This window comes from Chroicocephalus ridibundus, chromosome Z (genome assembly GCF_963924245.1).
Source record: "Chroicocephalus ridibundus chromosome Z, bChrRid1.1, whole genome shotgun sequence".
NCBI lineage: Eukaryota > Metazoa > Chordata > Aves > Charadriiformes > Laridae > Chroicocephalus > Chroicocephalus ridibundus.
In genome coordinates this window covers 32,443,034-32,464,509 of record NC_086316.1, presented here as the reverse complement: position 1 = coordinate 32,464,509, position 21,476 = coordinate 32,443,034, and the positions used below count along the sequence as shown (strand labels likewise).

The window sequence follows — 21,476 nt, the reverse complement described above, 5'->3', positions numbered from 1 at the left end:
AAACATCTGGTTTGATGCACTGCCCAGGATATCAACACTTCCAAGCAATAGTTTACAGAAGTGACCATCAGACTGCATGAACTGTGGGATTTAAACAAACCATCAGAAAACTGAAAGAGGGAACAAATACACTATGACTCACTCGAGCATTTGAGGCAAAGAAGTATGGTAAGAAGAAACAAGCAGTTCTTTGCTTAAGATCACAGATCAGTGAGACATTGGTCTGTGCTGTAAATTTTCCATTGTTCGCTGTGCAGCATAAAATCAGATGACAGCACCATTTATGATAAAATTATTACAGTTATATTTACAGCTTGTAAGCAAGATTTTAACAAATATATTCAAATATATTAATAAAAAGCTGTATCTTCATGAATCTACCAAAGACATAGCATTTAATAGACACGTGGAAAATGTTAGGACTACACTGAGGACCACGCAGCTAGAAAAAGCAGGTTTAATCCCATCACTGTGCAGTAATTTGCAACTGCTTTATACTACCTTTCCGTGGATGAGATGCTGCAAATTATACAGCTCTGGTGGTCTGCTCACTCAGTCCTTGACAGAGGGTGTAATTTTTCCCACTGTCTTTGAAGTAGAGGGGTGAATGGAGGATTTTTACAGACCTCAGACCAGACAGTTTAGCTAAAAACCAGATCACTGTGAGATTTTCAGCCCTCAGACTGCTGTTCCAGAAACCCAGAACTGCTTTTTCTGGATCTTTTCACTGCCATCTCTTTTTCCTTCTGGTGTCCTCTCCATTTGCTGTCACCTCCTCTCATCCCCTCCAGCCCATCCACTTGTCCACTTCTCCTTTAACACACTATCTCCTTCCCCAGCCACCTTCTCCATGATGCTGGGCCAAAGCCTGTTGGTACCAGGAGAGTCACCAAAGGAAAATATAGGACAGGAGTATCTTAGGAACAGGGAGGAGCAGGTGTCATTTTTCATTTGCTCTGTATAATGAGTTTTTCTTTCCCCTCCTACAACCCCATGAAGAATTTCACCCCTAAACACACACATCAGGAGAAGGGGCCACCGAGGACTGGGATCACGAGTGCTGGATAACGTTGTGTGCGTGCATAATGAGAGAGAAAGAACGTATTATACCTTGCAAGGGCTCGTCTTCCCCACCCAGGTGCTCCAGGGAGCACTAGAAAATCTAAGTGATAGCAGCTAAATTACCTCAAAACTGAAAGCAAGGTGTCTTCACCTGTCCTAAAACAGATCATTGTTCCTATACAAATCTGAGACTGGCAGCTCTTGTCTCCAGCTGGGAAAGTAACAACTCAATGAAGAGCCTTGTCTGTGCATGGCTTCCAGCCTATTCCTCTCTAGCCAGCTGACGTTTCTTAAACTTTCTCGGTGGCCAGTTTTCCCTGAATAACAGGAGATCCGGAAGCCTATTCTGTTGGTAAAATGCCCTGGCACTGGCCCTCGCATGTCAGGATCCTTGTAACTTTCAGGAAAACCTACCTTTATCTAACGCTTTTAGTGAGACATCAAAAATTTGCAGGCTGCTCCAACCTAGACAGAGCTAGGGGTAACAAACCTACCCTCTCCCTCTTCTGGAAGCCCTCTGTAGAGTTCTTGCACCTTCCACATGAACATAAACAAATACCATTTCAAGGAGTTGCAACTTTACTCACTGTTGGAACTGTTGTTGACGTCCGTCTGTGTTGGCGCCAGGCTGTACTGAATTGAGCCTTCAGAGGTGGCCCTTCCTGACAGTAAACGGGAGAAGAGAAAGGAGTAAGGGAAGGGAAAAAGACAGGGAAGAAAAGGGAATATTTAAATAAAATCACTGAACGGACCTGCACACACCCTCCGCTGTTTTTTAACACAACTTCTTACTGTAAATGCCTCCCCTCTCCAACACACACACTCACATGCACACCAACACATCTCCCAGCAGAAATCTGGAGAAGCCGGTTGCCTTGAATCCTGCCAAGGGGTCTCATTTGCTTTGTCAGAGAGTCAGGCCACTGGAAATGCCCTGTACTGGGGTCATTAAAGAGGGTGGAGGGCACACAGGCTGCAGAACTGGTGATGCCATTGCAACAGTATATGCAGGAATTCATTGGCAGATAAGATCCTTGCAGATCAGGCTGTCCAGCCTGACTTAATCTTTCATCATTTCTTTAAGGACAGATGAATATGGTAGGACCTGAACATTAAACGTGAGCATGTCAGCCCTGCTGTCCTGTTCATTAACAGACATTGGATGCAGCAATAAAAAAACAGCTTGGCAGCTTTTCTCATTATGAATTACTGTTCCCTCAGAAAAGTGCCACCCATATCCTCTTTGGCATTAAGGGTATGTTTGACTCAGGTCAGCAAAAGCTGTGTTATTAACTTAACATATGTCTCCTTAGCAAACTGCACTTGTGAATTTGCTATGGAGGGAATAGTCCCTGCCGCAGAAGGTGCAGAGGTACAGGCATCAGACTGCTTTGATGTTCTTCATTCCAACATCCTGCTCTGTGAAGAGGCACCAGAGATGGACTGAAAAGCACTGAGTCCGTGTATTTTAACATTCGCGGTCATGCTCACTACATTTCCAATCTAGTTCTCCTCTTTTTGGTCTTACTGCCTTCTCATTTGCAGAAGGTCTGAGTATCAAAGTTAGCTCTTATGATCTCCCTTTGCCTGCAATGTTGATGGAGGACCCTCAGGTATGTGCTATATATACTGTGAGCAACCCAAGCAATCTTAAAGGTTCATGGAACTTTTAATAAAAATAGTTTCTGTGCTGTTGCTACAGGGCAAACAATGAACCCATGAGCATTGCAAGTACACAGCCATGTAAACAGCAGGAGATTTTACCAGTGAGGAGGAAAGGAGCTTGGCATCTGTCCTTCAGCCCAAAGGCTCAGCCTGACTACTAAGGCAACAGCGAATGAGCCTAAATACCATTCTATAAATAAGCATTGTCTTTATTGAGCTCTTATTTCTCTTAAAATATCTCCCTTCCTGACTTGTTCTCACAGAATTTGACTGGGCCACACATACTGCTTAATAATGAGGATGGTTGATAAAACAGCATTCACATTAGTTACAAGATTTTTCAGAGAGACGCGCAGAATGAATTCTTCATTTGAGAAAGCATTGGAATGCACACATGAGGATTACACCATCTAGAAATGCTCATTATACTAACTGAAGAGCAGTTAATGTTAACTTATTGCTGACAGATGCTTTCACGCAGTGATACAAATGCAGAAGAATACCACTGAAGTAATTTGTATCTTGTAAGTGCAAAGGCTGAGGAGGAATTTCAGTTCTACAGTCTCTACCTTGCAGCAGAATCAGCTAAAGCAAGATATAGGGCCATGCCTCCAAACCCTGACAGAGTACAATGTTTTAAGATACTACTCTTCGAGTTTCTTTGACTGAAGAATATAGCCTCTTAGGGGCTTTTGTATGTTTATTTTTACTTAAATCTGCTTGCAACAACTATTCACTAAAAATCAGCAATAGCCCAAGGACTTTCACACTCTTCAAAGTTGCCTAGAGAATCAGCAAGAAAGGTAATTTGGTCATGAGCTCTTGTTCTCTTGCTGTTTAACGTGTAACAGGAGTATAGAGATTCTCTCACTGAGGGAAGTGAGGTCAGTCATCCATTGGCCTGTTGTTTCGTTTTTTTTTAAGATCACATTATATTCAGAACTACTTTTTACTCAGTGCTATTTCCCTTGCTTTTCTAAAACAGCCTTCTCAAATCTACTAACAAGCATCATGGTACCTACCTAGGCTTTCACTTGGTTCCTGTTTATCAAAGAGACCACTTCTAAGCTGTACTTAGTAAAGATTTGTTTGTAAAGATTTTCCCAGAACTCACCCTCCTCTTTTCCAAGTCCTTTTGATCTCCAGCCTCTATTCGTGCTCTTTCTCACTTTTGCTTTCACAATAGCTTTGCTTCCTCTAATTGCATATCGTTTTAGTATTCCTCCATCCTAAGTTTTTTTCCCCTCTCCTTTGCATGCCTTTGGCTCTTTACTAAGGTATTTTGACTGTCCAACATTTTTCAGTAAGTCAGTACTGTTTTTACTATGTCTTTATTTCTTGAAAAATTTCTTTACATGTCAAAACTGAAAATTCCCATATGCAAGGCTAGTAGAAGCCTCTCTGCCCAAATGCTGCATTAAAACATTTTGCCATCCTATCTTTCTGTGAGTCTCTTGAACGATTGTATCACCAAAGCAAGAAATAAGAAGCCAAAAGTGTTTTTTTAAGGTGTAAACACATACCCTATCTTTTCAATGATGCTGAAAAATGCTTAATTCTAGTCAATTGTCAACACTGCTGTTTTGAGTTTGTGAATCTTTTTTTCTGCCTTTGCTGGAAACTGCAAACTGTTTCACAAGCACTGAAGCAATACTACATACTAAAGCATTTTTGTATACCTACAAAACCACTTCCAATTAAAATTGCATTTATAGTTTTGGCAGTTGTCACTATTTTCTTTCCTTTCTTTTAACATGTCTTATTTACAGTTTCAGCTCCTTGGAATAAATGAAAATCAGAGAACGACTGCTTGATATAAACAATGAACAGTTCAGACAAAAAAGAATAGTAGCCTTTGTGGTTGTGCATAAAAGCCTGAAAAATTGATCCATTCCTGCTGAAAAAACAAAAAAATAGAGCCTTAAAAATTGTATTTCTTTATGATAGGTAATGATTTTCAAGACAGGGTTAGAAGAGAAGATTAAAAGAGACCTTACTGCTGTCTTCATCAGGCTCACGGGAGGGGAGAGGAAAGATGGAGAAAGACTCTTCCCAGGAATGCACTGAGAAAGGGTGAGAGGTAGCAGGCACAAGATGCAACGCTGGACACTCCCATGAGATCTCATGAACACTTTTTTTTTCCCAAAGAGGAAGGTCTCCATTAGAATGGGTTCCCCATTCTTGGAGCTATTCGAAACATATGGTCATGGTGTGGAGCAATCTGATCTAGCTGGACTATAGTTGAGGAGGGAGGGTAGCAGAAGCAACCTCCAGAGGTCCTTCCAACCTGTATCATTTTATGGTTTGTCACACAGGCATTTAGTAATCCTCAGTTTCAGTATTTACAACACACACATTTGAGACAATGATCACTGGCAGGCACTGGGGCACCTTCAAGGGAGATACTTCCCACCACATCAAAAAAAAGAAAGAGTTGGTCATCCTTACATTCTCTGCCTGGTTTCACATCAAGTGCCCTGTATAATTCAACCAGAGATGGCTGGAGTGAACAGTATACAAAAAATGCAAGATAGAATCATAGGGGAATCAAAACAGTAAAAAAGATGCTGTGTTGGCAGATATAAATGCCAAGAAAAAGGACATATACAGATATTGTTGTTTCTATAATCTCTTTCAGGGAATAGCTTCTGCTCAAGAAACAAAGAAGCAGGAGTCTACCTACATACTTCTTCAATTTTTAAAAGTTGGAAGCGCAGTTTACACTGTGCTAGATGAGTACAAATCTGGCCTCTGAAATTTAGAGAATTGCTGGGTACCCTGGAAATGAACATCCAGCACATGCAAGCTTCTTCAGCCCTCTTTGAAAACGAGACAGAATTCCGTGTTTCACTTTCAGCCTCCCAGATTTGCCCCATGGCCAAGAAAGAGCAGCCAGGGAAATAACCTGCTGCAAGCAGCAAGGAGTTCCCTCCAGAGCAGAAGCAAAGCCCCTGCAGGAACAAACACCACCAGCTGATTTCTTCTTAAAACTGATTTCTTTTTTTTTTTTTTCCCTCACATCAGATGAAAGTCAATGATTCACAATTGTCCCAGCATTCCCAATGGAGTGATGCACCTGTGTCTGAGGAGAGACAGTGACACCCAACACTCAGGCCCATAGTCAGGGGAAGTGTCACTTTGGGGCTGGAGAAGCAAAGACCCTCACAGCACTGCAGTCTCACCAGCAAGGAGCCTTCAGCATTAACCATTCCATCCATCTCCAGACACAAGGGCTGGTCCTGCAACATCAGCTCTTTGAGCTGGAAGCAATCATGGAAAGCAATGGGGATGAGAGCCCTCCTAATGTTTGTTGGTTGCAGTATTTTTTAATTTCTGATATTCCTCTGAAGCCCCAGAATATGCTCTCAAATTACAAAGTACAGCCCCTACATTTCAGGAAAACAGCATCATTATCTCAATAACACCTAAACAGACCCTAATTCATCTAAGATTTGTAAAAACCAGGCAGATTTGTTTCCCAGCAAATTCTACACAACTTCCTTCATTCTCACCTCAGATGTCATTCATTTTAGGAAACCAGATTCGTCCCTGCACATGCATCCACACCAATTTCTCACAGACCTCAAAGTTCTAACAGAGGTCTAAGGAATACGGATTCAACACATGAATTAGCTGGCCAGAGACAGACAGAGAGAACTAGGGGCAGCCTAAAGTAGCAAACACATCTGTAATCAAAGAGATCAACTGCACTGAAACTGAAAAGAAAGACCCTGATTAATCTTGAGGTAAAACCAAGAACTTTAACCTGGACTTTTGACATTTTATCTTGCTCCCTAATTACAGACTGTTAGATATTTTGATGTGGACTGTATTCAGCTTACAAGAGCTGCAGAAGGAAATCCTCCTGCGACTTGCTTTTTACTCAGGATATAACAAACCCAGATTTCAGCCCATGGTCTGCCCAGCAGAAATCCTAATCACTGACTTTCCTTCAGCTGCGCAACAAATCTCTCAAACCTTGAAAGGGCTTTTCCTTCTCAAGGAAGAAAAAGTCTCAGTTTTTCCCAGGAAATGGGATTCTGGCTTTCCAGCTCGCTTCAGGTTTTAACCTCAACTGAAAATCAGCAGTTTTCCTCCTGCAACACAATCATTGATTCAACATCTTCTTTTCCATTGCCCGAGCTCCCACTTTCACTCAGAGAACAAACCACATCTTCTCTTGGCAGATGTTATCCATTTCCATAACCTCATCCCATTTCCTTTGAAATTATCATTCATCATCCAGGAGCATCTAGAAGCCCCGGATATGAAGGTCCCACTGTGAGTTTTATCATGATATCAGAGAGCGAGTTCACAAAAGACTGCCTTGTTTTTCTCATTTAATGCAGTGCCTAACAAAATGAATTTTCATCTTTTTAACCTGAGACTGTTAGTCACAAGCCATATATACATAAATAATAAAATCACAGTTTACGCCAATGCCCGCAGTGGGGAAGAGAAAATTGCCTAAGGACTTAGCATTTGTCTGCAGGATGAGTTTTAAAAGGTTAGTACACTGTTTCAGGGAACATTTTAGTACTGGTACAGGTTGTCTAATTTCACAAATAGATCAAGACAGACAGTGTATAAATGAAGCAATCTATAGCTTCTTCATCCAGATGCAACCAGCTCAGAGAGTTAAAGGTCTGAAATGGTTTTGTTCTGCACTAAATGAAATTCCAGCACACAACCTGCCAGCTCTGCACTACCGTGGATTGCACCCCCCTTCCCAATGAGCCTTTGTCCCTCCTTGTTGATGGTGGTAGCAGACACTACCTGTGCATCCCATTGACACTGTAAGAGACACACCAGTCGTGGTGACAGGTTGATGATGATGGACCTTTGCAAATCTCAGCTGAGGAGCTAACCATAGCTGTAGAGAGGAAGAACAGATTCTGCTCCACTCTATCTCATAACTCCACAGCACATGAAAGCTTTCTGAAAATATCTTTAACTGGTCTAAAAATGCCTCTCTTGATGTAGTGCTTTCAAAAACTCTGAAGTTATTCAGGTGTTTCTGAAGTCATTTTCAGTAAATCAGGGCTTTTAAAAAATAGTAGCAATACACTGCTTTTAATAGCACCACTTTAGATACAGAAAATATCAAAACTGGAAATTTCTTTCAAAGTAAATTTTAAGGAGGTCTCAAAGTATTACCAGAAATCAAAATTTCTGAAATTTGCACTGTCTGTTAAAAGGGCTTAGTCCAGGTACTACAAGTTTTCCTGTTGGTCCAGCTGAGCAGTGTGGACTTCCCACAACACATCCTATCAGTATATACCCAGCCCGTATCTCAGTGGCTTTATGCACAATGAACTATTAAGTGCTAGGACCATCATCTGGACAAGGGATTGTAAAGAGAAGTCAGAGTGCAGGATAACACTTGCAACCTGCTTTAATGACACGAACAATCCAGATGATTGTGAAAGGATTCAGCAGAGGAACCTCACAGCAGGGCAGTGAGAACTCCTATCTCTCCCTGTGGAGCGCTATGCTCCCCTTTCAATCTCTCCTTATCCACAAAATCCTTCATAGTTTAATGGTAGTTCTAATTATAGAGCAGGAATTTATTCTGATAAGGAAGCGGTTTACCCGCTGTAGCACCCTCAGTGCAGATGCTCCTTTATTATCTGAAAAAACTCCACTTGAAAGGCAGTGAAGCAGAGTGGCTGAGCACACGCTTAAGGCTATCAACCAAAGACCACACAGACGGGCACAATTCTCGCATTTCTTAAAACTGAAGTACATTTTGCAACACTACTAATCTTCTCTTAACATAGTTTGTGTGTGTAATAAATAATCACCTGACTCTACATCAATACTTCCAGATCATCACAGAGCTCTCTGTTATGACTCAGGAGCAGCATGGAGCACAGCTATAACTAAAACTGCTGTGAGTAGTGTTGATAGGATCCAGAATTATCAATACAGGAACTGACAGACAGCAAAAAAAATAAAGAATGACTACTCTTATCTCTAATGGCTTCAAGGCAGCTGCAGACAGAAACCAATGCATTAAAGTCAGAGAAATGTCAATGTCCTGGCTTTCTCTATGAAAACTCTCCAAAGCCGAGATGGATTTTGCATGTTTTTGTTTTTTAAACTGGCAGTGGATGGAGCATTTTTGTGCCCGTCTTAAAAACCGGAAACAGAAAAGAACAAACTATTGGGAATGGAGTCAGCTTCTTGGTTCCCATTAAGGAATCACTGAGATAGATGGTTCCTGGCATTTGTCAGCCATTGCTCAAAAATAATTACTTGGTGACACCAGCAAGCCTACTTTTTGTGTGCATTTAATTTGGAGGGAACGTGTGCAGCTTAGTAACCTTGTATGCTGTGAAAGACTTCTGGGTAGATCTAAGGGAAAGAATTCTCTGCAAGAGTTTTCTTTCTGGTATGAACTCAAAACAGGTAGAAACTCTCTTGCCTGTGACATTTCTGTGAGCCACCATACAAAGATGTGTGCACTCTTCAGGCAAAATGCCTGAAGGAGCAAATGCTACCTCTTCAGGCTAAAGAAAGTAAAGCAGCCGAGGAATTATATGATATATGTCTATGAAAACATAAGCATCCCAGAGAAAACAAGCAGGGATCTTTTTTTCACCATCTCTTCTCATATGAGAATTAAGGAGCAAAAATACATCTGTTTCAAAACAAAAAGTTGATGCTTATTCATGCAACCTGTAGTTCAGCTTTGGAAATCCTAGCAAAAAAGCACTGTAAATACTACAAAAAAATAATATTTAAAAACGCAGGCTCTAGAAGCAACTGAAAAAATTCAAAGAATAAAGTCCTTGATGAGGACTTGATCAAGTCTAAGGACAAATACCCCACCACTTTGGAAAGCCACTACTTTCCGAAAATTCAGGCAATGCTCAATGAAGCAATGCTATGTCCTTGCCCCATTCTTGTAATTTCTTGTACAGGAGTGCCTGTTTGGAGACAGGACATTTGGCTTAGTCTGGTCTGATCTGTTATGACTATTTTTATGTGACATGCACTCCCTAATGCTCCTTGATGTGATGGCTTTTAGGACCAGGGCAACTACTCTTAGTCATTTCAGAGAAGAAAGACGTGTACGAAATGGAAATTAACAGACAGTTACCTGTTTTGGCATGAGTATTCATCTGGGGAGCCTAAAGCTTCAAGGTATCCACTGCTGATAATCATATCTTTGTCTTTACTTGAGGAAAGGACACAAACTGCAGAACAGACAGTGTGCAATCACCAGGGGCATTGAGAGAAGACAGCATCTCCCAGCTGCCTGGAGAGATAGGAGCCAAGAAGCAGGAGGCAGCTTATAGAAAGCTAAAAATAAACCCATCTTATTGACGTAGCTTTGTTTGCTTCATGGTTGTGTGATGGAACAATGAGATTGACCCACTGTGTCATGAAAAAAAGGTCAGCAGGCCACAGTCACTCTGTGGCTCTGTTTAATGACAAAAGGGCCAACCTGCGGAAAAATAATCAAATAGTGGCAAAGAACACCTACACAGTAACTACTGCATGTGAGAAAATGCATTTCTTTGAACACACTTGCCATAACATTTATTATAATTTTAGGATAGATGGACACCATTTTTCGAAGTAACCAGTGACTGCACTGACTTTGGTGTTGGGGGAGGTACAGCCTGGGTTATTTGCAGCTTGGTTTGCACAAAATGCTAAGACCACATATTTTGAAGAGTCACCCAGGCTCTTTTAAAATCTGGCTATAAGCATGCAAACCTGAACTCACAGCCCACTTGAAAAAGACTTTTAAGTCTTGCTTTTGTACAGATTCCTACATCCCAACCATCATCTGCGCTTTCAGAACAACCACTGCCTGTGTCCTCAAAAAAGGTAGCATCTGTACCCTCATAATCCCTCTGCCCCTTCTCTCCATGCCTGCTCTTCCATTGCACTGAAGTGATCACGATTACTTTTATTCATCTCCCGTCTCCTTTGGCTGTACAACCAACCAACCCGCATACATCCCCACTACAAAGGAACCTTCCTCCAGTGAATAAACTGGGTTGAAGCATAAGACTAATTTCTCAACAAATGCCCCACTCTGAAAACAGAGAAAAGTCTTTGTGAAGGCGAGTAGTGACTGAGTTATATCTGGATGGTCCAAGCAAGACAACACTGTGGGTCAGCCTTTCCCAAGGCACTGTGTTATCCTCACAGAAAGTGAGCTATGGACTTCTCATCTGTTTAGCATGCAAACAGCTGTTCAGCATGCAAACCTACAGCAGAGGTTTCTCAAACGTTTAATGACAAGCATTGCTTTCAAACCACTCTTTAAGCTTTAACTACAAAATTGAAATGCAGTATACTCTCTGAATCTTCCTACACACATACCTATAGCAAATAAATCCCATTTTCCTCTACTAAGGAAGTTTATAAGATTGCATCTGTTATATAGTAATGTATCAGATGGAAATAAAGAATTTGAAGTTATAAGATGACTTGCAGATGAAGAATTGAACTGGGTGATTTCTAGTGCAACATTTTTACATTACTATTTTTCCATCTGTCCATATGAGAAAATCACACTACATATGGCTACCAAACTCTGTAGGACTAAATACATTCTTCCTCACATACTTTCTTAGCCCTTTCTCACTTTTAATATGCCTCATAATTTGTCTGCTGTGCTTACTTGCACATATAATCAGCAAAGTCCTTATAATTCAGTACAAATAACGAAAAAAAGCCCTAATTCCAGCCACTAAATTATTTAAAGATCAGATAAAACTGAACAACTTATGCTATCTTAGTTGTTTCTTGCATGGACAAATGAAGTTTCACTAGAAAACTGATAAAAAAATATGTCTTTTACACACAGGATGTTGAAAACCAACTTACATATTTTTAAAAACCTTCTTTTGGGGGGATTTTTCTCATTTTAATTGCAAAGCAGTGCTAAAGAATTCACACTTTGTGGCTGAAAACCCTCTCAGAGCAGCTGTGCAGCTTGGGAAGGTTAGCTGAGCTTTTTAAGTATCAAAACATAAAATTCAATACTGCAAAGTACGTTTCTATCTGCAGTACAGACAGCCCAAAATACAAGTCAAAGTGGGGCACTTTGTAACTTCAAACTTCGTAAGAACGCAAGATGACTCTAGACTTGTGCCTTTTTCTCCATTGCCATGGGGAGTTACATGCTGCTGAATAGTTTGGTGAAACATTTTTTTGCCTGTCTGCAGTTTGGACAAGGCTCAAAGCAGCTGTACCCTCCACAGGGAACAAGCTACAGCAGCAGCCTCTCAACCTCACCTATTTAGGGGGAGGCATTTCCAGCCCACTTTTATACAGGTGCTTAACTTATTAAGAGTGGAGATAAGCAGCTATCATAATGGGAAAAAAGGAAAACTACAACAACTGGAAATGGGCAAACCATTTTTTATATCAATCACAGCTGAGCTACACTTACGTCAGAACAACAAACAGCTAAAAACTATATCAGCTGCTTTCAAACTGGGACATAAACCAAGTCTATACACGAAATACTACAGCTGTCCTGGGTTGTGCAGCTCCGTAAACTATTCACACTGCAGAAGCAGAGAAACCTGTGTAGCTTGGATATTTCCTCAGAAGTTTCTACAGCATGGAAATGTTTTTAAATGCCTTTAAATAATCAGAGTGTTTAACATTGCTAGATATGCAAGGATGAAGCATGGATTAGAGCTGACAGTCAGACTTAGTATTTTTAATCAGAATTAGTATTATAAAAATAGCCCAGAAATCCATAAAAGAAGGATTACAGCATTTGAAATAACCCAAGATATTCCCTATGATGTAGCAAATGTCACTCATTCTCTTTTCACCTTTACCAAAACTGAACTAATTTGACTATGCCAAGATTATGCACATTTCACTCTGGTACTTAATAGCGCCTATCAGAGAAAGTGTTCACAGTTCACAAATGTTAATTAATTAAGTTCTAGAACTCTCTGTGAGATAAGAAGGAATCAGTATACCAGTATTCTCAAAGACCAAAAGCTTTAAGCTAGCTGATACTTGGAATGAGAACACAGCCCAGGAGCTCATCTTCTTGGTCCCTTACAGTGACACTCAATTTGCTACCTCTTCCAGACTTGCGAACACATGGATGAAAAAGGCCCGTTTCTTGGGAGAACTCCAAGCTCTCCCTAAAACCTCCCTTCACCAGAGCCAAGTTCTTCTCCCAGGCAACAGCAGGAGGTTTTTAGCTGATGGGAAGAGCAGGTTAGAGAAATTAATTGAGAGCTGCACGAACATCCCTGCATGGGAGCAGGTCAGGGGTTCAGCCTCACCAAGCATCCACAAAGGTAGAACAGAAGCCAAGTGGGCAGATATAAAAGGGCTTCTTAAGCAGTGACAGTAATTAGCTATGATTAGTGGGGGTTGGGTATGTAGCAAATTCATTATCACTTGGAGTCAAAGCAAAGCCTGGATGTCTTCCCAGCAGGCTTCTTCCACGTGCACCATCGGTTGCTGGCCTGAATAAGGACAGAGGAATAATTCCTGTAGTGCTGTATTTGCTGAATGAAGCAAGGAGGTTGCGGCACTGTAGGGAATGAATGGGATGGTTAAGTCTCCCTTTCTGGCTGTAGGATGGGTGCATTTAAGACACTTGGTTCCAAAGGGCAGGCAGGCATGTGAATTAAATTGTAAGCACACTGATTATAGCTGGTCATTGTTTGCTAAACCTGGTCTGAATAACTCCTCCTGATCCCAGTGCTCAAATTCTCCCATGCCTAGAACAAAGCACTGCTGTAGCTTCTCTGCTTGCCTTTTTATCTTAGTCTGACATAGGGTTCACTTCACTGTCTAAGCTCGGAAGCCTCCCAGGACGAACGTAGATCCAGACTGAACAGACTGCCTTCTCTCTGCAATACTCCCTCCGCCTGTAACTCTACATATCTCTTCTCTGGATGAAGGAAGCAAAGAAAGGCCACTTCCTACAAATGTGTTATCCCCAACAGTAAGCTAATACACACCCTAGGTATGACAGCATCTGGCTGCTGCAAGGTGTGAAAGTTTTGCCCTTTGCTTGGTCATAATCTGGTTTAATTGCAAGCAGCAGGTAACAAGGGTCATGTAAATGCATTGTCTGAGTAGCCTTTGACTCACAGAGTTAATAGACATGGCCATTTGAGAAACTTCTCTAACTCTGATACTAGTCTTTAGTAAACTCTAGATCATCTCTAAACTTTTCTTCTTGCCTCAATAAAAAGCAAATGAAACTAGAGCCATCTCCAAGCTTTAAGCAGCCTTCAAAATACAGTTAGTACTTTGATTTATTGCTAACCCACTCAGCTAATGAGGACCACACAGAAAACAAACATTGGTATTTGCATTACTGGTTTCAGTTTTACCATCTTTGCCCTATATGTAAAAAGATTAAAAGGTTTCAGGAATAGAATGTGTGACATAGATATCTACATTCATTTCCAATCTCTGCACAGGCAATTCATCAACAGTTAACCTTTTGGGGAGCACCTGAGGCTGAAGTTGTGCTCCTGGTTGTGTGCATTGTTCTGAGGGCACGAACAACCCCCCCAATACCAGGACATGTGAAATAGAAGGAGTGAAGAAAGAAGAAAACTGGTTTGCTTTTCTCTTGCATGGGCAAGAACAGATAGTTTATTCCCCATGATTTAAGTGTGTTCCTAGGGTTTAATAGGATGATCTATAGAGGGATACAATCATCTTTGATGGGGAAGACAAAAAAGATCTCGGGATTCGTGAAATGGACATAGACTGAGATATCTCACTGCAGGAATGAGAATTATACCCTATAGGGGTTTCCTAGCTATATAAGCCATCACAACTCGGATTCAGCCATAAACACTGCTCATAACACAGCTCACAACCTATCAGTGGCTTTTTGATCTGCTCCACCTACCTCTCTGCAGGCACCTTGGGTAAAGCAACCTCCAGGCAGTACTTGAAGCTGAACCACTCATCCAGCCAGGTCCATAAGCTACGTAGTGTTACACAAATCCCTAATTCAAGTCCTCCAAATGCATCAACTGACATATGCAAAAGATATCTCTAGAGCAAAGAAGATTTCTCTTTATGGGAGGAAAGAGGCTTTTGGGTCACAGCTAGCTAACTGACACACAGGACACCCTGCAAGAGGTGTACACTGCGGTATTTTGTTTACTGAAAGTAGCTGTCCTACACTGGAAAGATTGGTTGGTTTCACTGGTTCTGTAACAGTGCAGTAACCCACTCTTGCTTTGCACAAAAGTTTTAATGGGTAAAGCTGTGAATCTGTATCTTAAAACTCAAAGTTTCTACTGAAATTATCTCTATAGAAAGCAAGTTAGGAAGCTTCCAGATATCATCCTGTCATGGACAGCAATGTTTTTTAGAAGATGTCATCTATTTTTCTTTTTCCCTTTGCCAATGCGCCCAGAAAGTAGTTTTTCTTTTTTTTTTTGAGCAACCTTGTTTCTAGTGTGTCACTACACATAGCACTACACACTCAATCTGACCAGCTAGATATTTCAACCTTAAAATAAAGTACTTTGAGTCTAGTGAACAGTGACTAGATAAAATAAGCAAACTTACAGTTTAGACCTTAATTCAACAAAATACTCAAGCACGTAATTACTTAAGTCAACAAAGTCATCAAAATAATTACATGTACAAGTTAACATTCAAAGACTTTCTGATTTCACAGTCAAAGCTGAGGGACATTGCACACTGGAGGGCCAAAACTTACAGCCTTCCAGCTCTAAAGGGAGTTGCATTTGCAGAACAGAGGCAGAATTTGGCTCTCTGGTGATCAGTACATGTGCAATGGTTTTACCAGAAAGCTGTTTTGTGCTGTGGTCATTGCAATCAATGAAGGATGGCATATGGCCAGTTAGATACCAGGGTAAACAACCTCAATTCATCCGCAAAGCACTAATGCAACTAATATTCCTTTCAAAATGTGTGCCTGGGTAGCAATAAATGGTTTAGCTGCAATAAAAATCTATCACCTGCACTTCTCAAGAAGCTGTTCAAGTGCCAAATAGATACCTCTGATCTGTAATGAAAAATAATGAGTTTCATTTCCTTGCTTTACAAAGGCTGGGCTCAAACTGTAGGTCACAGGGCGCAGGAGAAGCTATGCTAATTCACATGAGTTGTCCAGATTGTTTACACAGTATGAGAAAGCACTTCTATCTGGATCACAGCTCTAAACCCTTTGCAATGCCACTGTTTCTTATGGGAACTGCTGTATTCTGCATGTGGCCAAGCAGCCACCAGACCCGAGCCAAAAGAAAAATCTAGCCTGTTGGTGTATACAGTTCATTCATGATCTTCAAGTCCCAAGTCTACAGTTTCTTCAGTGAAAAAAAAAAAATATATTTTATTGAAGTGCAGAAATTACAGAGTTCATTCTCTATGGATTTCAGCACTATGATTTTATTATATCATGTGCCAAATGTGCACTCTGTGAAGTTAGTGTTCATAATGTCTCCTACTTGAATTCTACAAAATTTGATAAGGGCTAAGCTGTACTGTAGTGCTTCCACACCTAGGAACCCTGTCTCCTCAGCTGCCCATTTTCATGAAACTTGGAGAAACTCAAAAGCTTGGAGATCACAACCTTGCTGCCAAATTTAGCTGAACTTCTTCAGCAGGCTTAAATGTTATTTAGGAGACAAAGGGAAAGCAGAAAGACTTACTGACTGAGGTACCCACCTATGCATAACCTTCTAATCTTCATTTCCTTAGAAAACCAGGGTACAATACCATGATTGTAATATTCATGATTAACAAAGAGGGATCTTCAAAATTTACATAACCTTTTCCCAATTTAATGTAATCTCTGCAAGCTTGCGGGCAATCTCAGCTGAGGATGTACCCTTTCCTGAACTCCCTTACCTCCTGAATAATACTGTCTGTTGAAGGGTGAAGCACTCAATAGAAAACCAAGACGACCTAGATGGTAAACATTATGTTCAATCTGGTGATTTATATATTTTCATTTTTTAAAATGCATTTAATTTTCTCTCCCTCTGCTAGTTTTTTTTGCGCTGCAGCCTCTCCTACGGGCTAAAGACCAGTAACTATACCTCAGGTGATGTGTCGTTAACTCACTTCACTGTGATAATATTGCATCCTTCCTGCACTGTGGGCTGCCAGGTACGAGGGCTGTGAGCATGCAGGCATTTTTCTAACACACCTGTGTCAACCAAAAGTACTGAATCTGTAAAGCTGAGGGGATCAGCAGCAAAAACAGCTCCATCTGTGAAGCTCTCCTCTTTAGAGGAGACTTGGTAGCTTCTTCCAGCCAGAGTACCCAGGTGGGCCCTGAGCAGGCTTCCTGGACTTTGCCATAAGAGAAATAAGGCCAGGGCAGGCTTAGAGGCAGAAACCCTTGGAGAACCATAAAACCAATACTGGTGCACTCTGTTGGCTGATCCAAACCCAGGTGAAGTCAAAAAGTGACTGTGTTGATCACAATGAGCTGTGGGTCAGACCCACTTGGTCATACTCATGAGAGCTGAGCTTTGGCCCACCTCTGCTCATCTTGAAGTCCCCAGCTGCTCCAGCATGGGCCCAAACGATAACAGAGCAATACTGAAATTTGGAAGAGTTACCTTAGGCTTCAACAGCAGCGGGGAGAGGCAGGCTTTGAGTGCATTTAGTTCCACCTCCCCCCCTGGCCCTTTCTCTTGGCTCTGATTTCTATTAATCAGTCTTTGAGGGTGTGAAATTACATGCAACTGATTTGCAGTAGACAGGTAAGCAATAAAAAGTTAGTGGAACTAACTTCTGATTAAAGCTCCTGAATAATCCAGTTGTTGAGAAAGGGTGGGAAAAGGGCGAAGGATAAATAAGAAAGTGGAAAGAATTAGAAAGATGTAATTTCATTTTTTTCACTGTAGAGCTTAAAATGATAAAACCCAGAGACCTCAAGCATGAGGTAATTTTCCCCAGCATCCTGCTTTCTAAAAATACCTGCTAGCTCTCTTCTTTCTCCACCTAATTAAACAGACTGATGTCAGAGCCTTCAGTTATGTCAACAGCTGCCCTGCCTGCATTTCGCTCCTCTTTCCTACCTGTGACAGCAGATGCCGTGGGTCTGCGAAAAGCAGAGTCACAGGGCTGTGCCAAGACCTTCCCCTGGGGTGCGTCAGGGAGGGGTGTGAGGAAGGAACTCCGCAATAGTGTAGTCAGGCAGAGGAAAACAGAGAAGGGAAACCCTGACCAAAAGCATACATTTTTCCATACATCAAAAGCATCTTTCCATACATTTACATCTTCCGTTTGTCTATGATACAAAGGACACAGTTTGTGGGACATCCTCAAAGCCTACAAAGTCTGAAAGAACACTGTCGATAATATCAATAAAAGTTGATCCTGTTTGGGGACTATAGAGTAGGTTGGCAGTCTTCGGGGACTCCATTTCTCAAAATGTTACACCTGTTACTCTGGTGTGGATATTTACATCCCATGTCCTCGTAGCAGACACTTTGCTTTATGAATTGCTACGCATTCACCGGAGTCTCTCCCAGGATGTGTTTCGCAGAGCATACGTCTGTCCTCACCAAAATACAGTGCTGAAGAACTAGCTCACAAGCAAGGTGTAACTACTAAACACCTCATATGGTTCTCTGTGAGGTGTTAGTAGGACATTGTGGTGAAAACTTAAACTGAAAGTTAAAAATAAATAATGGAACACTTAAATCTGGAACATGTTGTCTCCAAATTTCACTTATAACTTTTGGAATCTGCATTTAAATAGATTCAGGGATGGCTAATTTAGAAACCAAATGTCTTTTCACTTGCCTAGTGAACACAAATTTTCTCCATGTGTGTTCCTTTCTAAAAGAAGAGGAAACTCTGGTGGATCCATGCCTGGAAAATATAAAAAGGAACCTCAGCAGGCTATTTCTCCTCTTGAAGATATTGGAGAGGGGCTATGATAAGTTATATTAACAGAAATAATAAATATTTTACCAAGAAGATTCCCTCCTCATTTACAAATCATGACTCGTGTGGCTTTTTACTCTGGTAACTACAAATCAAAGGACAAAGCCCATCTCATTACCATTATTTTGCACAGTCTGTGGCTAGCAAAGGATCGACTTGCTTTTTATATAAATAAAATCCTAAAAAGGAAACAGTTATTGTACTAGCCCAAGCACTGAAGCATGTTTCCAATGACCAATTCTTCCAATGCAACATGGGAATCATAGTTTCGAGGAACTCACAATCATCTCCATTAAGATCAGACCACTTGCCATCGTGACATCCTGGCTCATGAAGCAGGACACACAGAGCTTGTGGAGCTGAGGGATAATAAACAATTCCATGAAAATCAGATTAAAGATGAAGACCTTGAAAAATGTACCTTTTAGCCCTTATTTTACCACTGAACTCTTTTGTGATCTTCAGTTCATCCTCTCTCTTTATCCATGTGTTCACATTCCCACAAACTTTGTTTGTCTCATTTATTTATGTATAAGCTTGTCAAAGCTTAAAGCTTCTCAAACACCATCTGTACAGCTGCAAAGCCAACAGGGACACACCTGATCTTACATGCAGCTTATGAGTATAACTAGCAATCGGTTAGTTGAAATCTAGAAGACGTCTGCAACCTTAAGACTGCATATCCTATTGTCTTGCTGCCTTGCACCATGTGTGAAGTCTTCCTACACACCACATTCCGATGTGTTTGAACTTCTCCACAGAAATAACATTTAACTCATAAAAATGGGATTTAACACCCTCATGAAAAGTTCTGTCTCTCTTTCTAAAAATGCTGCTTCTGGGCTCCCTTACAAAGCCTGGAGGAGGAATGCCTCTTCCAAAATGCAGACTTTGCTCTCATTCACAGGTGTCGGCCTGTGGGACTGGCCTATGACTCTCCAGGTGTCCCCACATCCGTTCCTGTAAGAGTTCACGAGGGCACGAGCTCTCCCTTTCAGTTGTGAAGGAATCAATCCCAGTATCGTTACATCAACAAGAAGGCTCCCCTATTGCAAGAGAAAGAAATTAAATTAAAGAATTTAATTTAAAAGCAAATTTAACAAATGACACAATGAGAGTGAATTGACCAATAACTCAGTTTCACTGCTGAGCAAGAGCCAAGAAATAAGGTACATCCCTAGTACTGAAAGGTTTTTCTTTGAAGTGCTATTTCCTAATGTCCTAGCCCTTGACTGAGCAAACGTTATGTGCTATGCTACTGTGGCACCAAAAATATCCACTGCCAGTGAACTGGTTGTGCAGAACATTTCTTTCCAATTAAAATGCTGTGAAATCAATAAATCATTTTATACCTCTCGCAGGACTATTTTAAAATTGACACACAATGCTAGTATTGACAATTCTTAATGTGATACTTAATAGATCTAAACAACGTATGCCCTGATTCTCTCCTGTTGCAGCTGGCTCTGGGTGCATCCTATTACGATAGGAGAAAAAATTCTCTGAGGGGTTCACAATTCCTGGTGCCTAATTCCCTACCAAAGATCTGTATGAACTCTCCCAGATCTTTGTCAAGAAAGGCCTAGCTTATTTTTACTACACTTGATGATGAAATGATCATCCTAAAATTCTCAATGGACGTGCTAAAGACAATTGACACAGAACAACCATCAGAATTAGATAAATTATTTCACTTTCACTTATTAAGTGAACCTGTTTTTCTCCATATTTTACCAAGGTGTGAGCACTAATGGATAAAAAATTATTGTCTATAAGCCACTTAGCAACTTCGAGGTCACAGTCCTTTGCAAAAAGAAAAATTGCTCTGCAGCAAAGACAAAACAGGGTAAAAATACATACGTTGCAAAGTTATGTGAAAGAAAGAAATGGTAGGAATTGCTGAGTAACTTTACTGGAGTATCTGCTGGTGACTCCTATACAAAAATGTAAAGACCAAAAATGGACCACAAAGGTCGTCTTATTTACCTCACTCAGTGACATGGACTAAAAAGCATCTTGATGTAGAGATTGTGATAGGACCTGTGTAGGCTCAGTGTAGGGTGCCTCTCTGATTTAAAAGCTCCTTTTGTCAATGAGAACTTTATTGAAAAGAAACGTGCCTCGTTTCCAAGGACATAATTCATTTTGGGTCCAAAGTGGCTCCTGGCTCACTTTAAACATCGTCTCATCTCACTAACTGCAGAATATTGTTCTTGACAAAAATTCAATACAGTCCCACTGAGGGCAAAGGAACAATTACTGACTAAAGGAAGAAGAAATCCAATGTTGTTTTAGTTGCCTGCTCCAATAGGTGTATGTCCTTCTCTTATACATTCCCTAATTTGGGCCAAACAAGCCAAATGTAACTCACTCATCTGCTCTTAGGCATTTCAGCAGCATTTGAGAAGTGTTGCTATTTTTCAGAAGTTTGTCCTCTGTTGTTTAATTTCAGGGTGCCTGCAGAGCTCACCAGTCCCAACCCAAGCACCAGAGGAAGGGATCATCACTCTTATGATGCTGAGTCTTTGGGGGCAGGGTGTCATACACTGTATATATAAACCAAAATGTTATTCCAGTTTCACAGATGTGTGAGGCTCCCAATCACTAGTGAATAATTGTAAAGGTAAAGGCTGTAGAAACCCACCACTTTTTTTAGTTCATTTTCCACTTCAGCTCTTCTTAATCTCTTTAAATGCTGGATATCTTTAGGGGAAGGCAGAATAGAACAAACTCATGCTCAGGCGTTCTACTGTACCTTTACTCCGACATCCACCCTCAGCTCAGAAGGCATGTAGCATTTGGATATGGATGATCTGAAATGTTAGGGGACCTCAAGGCGT

At 41.0% G+C, this 21,476-nt stretch overlaps 1 protein-coding gene across 3 annotated transcripts in view; it reads right to left on the bottom strand.

Annotated features, from left to right (window-relative positions):
- Window positions 1-21,476, bottom strand: part of NRG1 (neuregulin 1) — a 477,064-nt gene that overhangs the window by 301,825 nt on the left and 153,763 nt on the right. For 2 of the 3 annotated variants that reach the window (XM_063319578.1, XM_063319580.1), the window contains exon 1: window positions 1,650-1,700. The exons of the other annotated variant lie outside the window; for it this stretch is intronic. The gene's annotated coding sequence lies outside the window, so the exon portion shown is untranslated. Of the gene's footprint in view, window positions 1-1,649; window positions 1,701-21,476 lie in introns of those variants that run through there. 3 annotated transcript variants of the gene reach the window in all.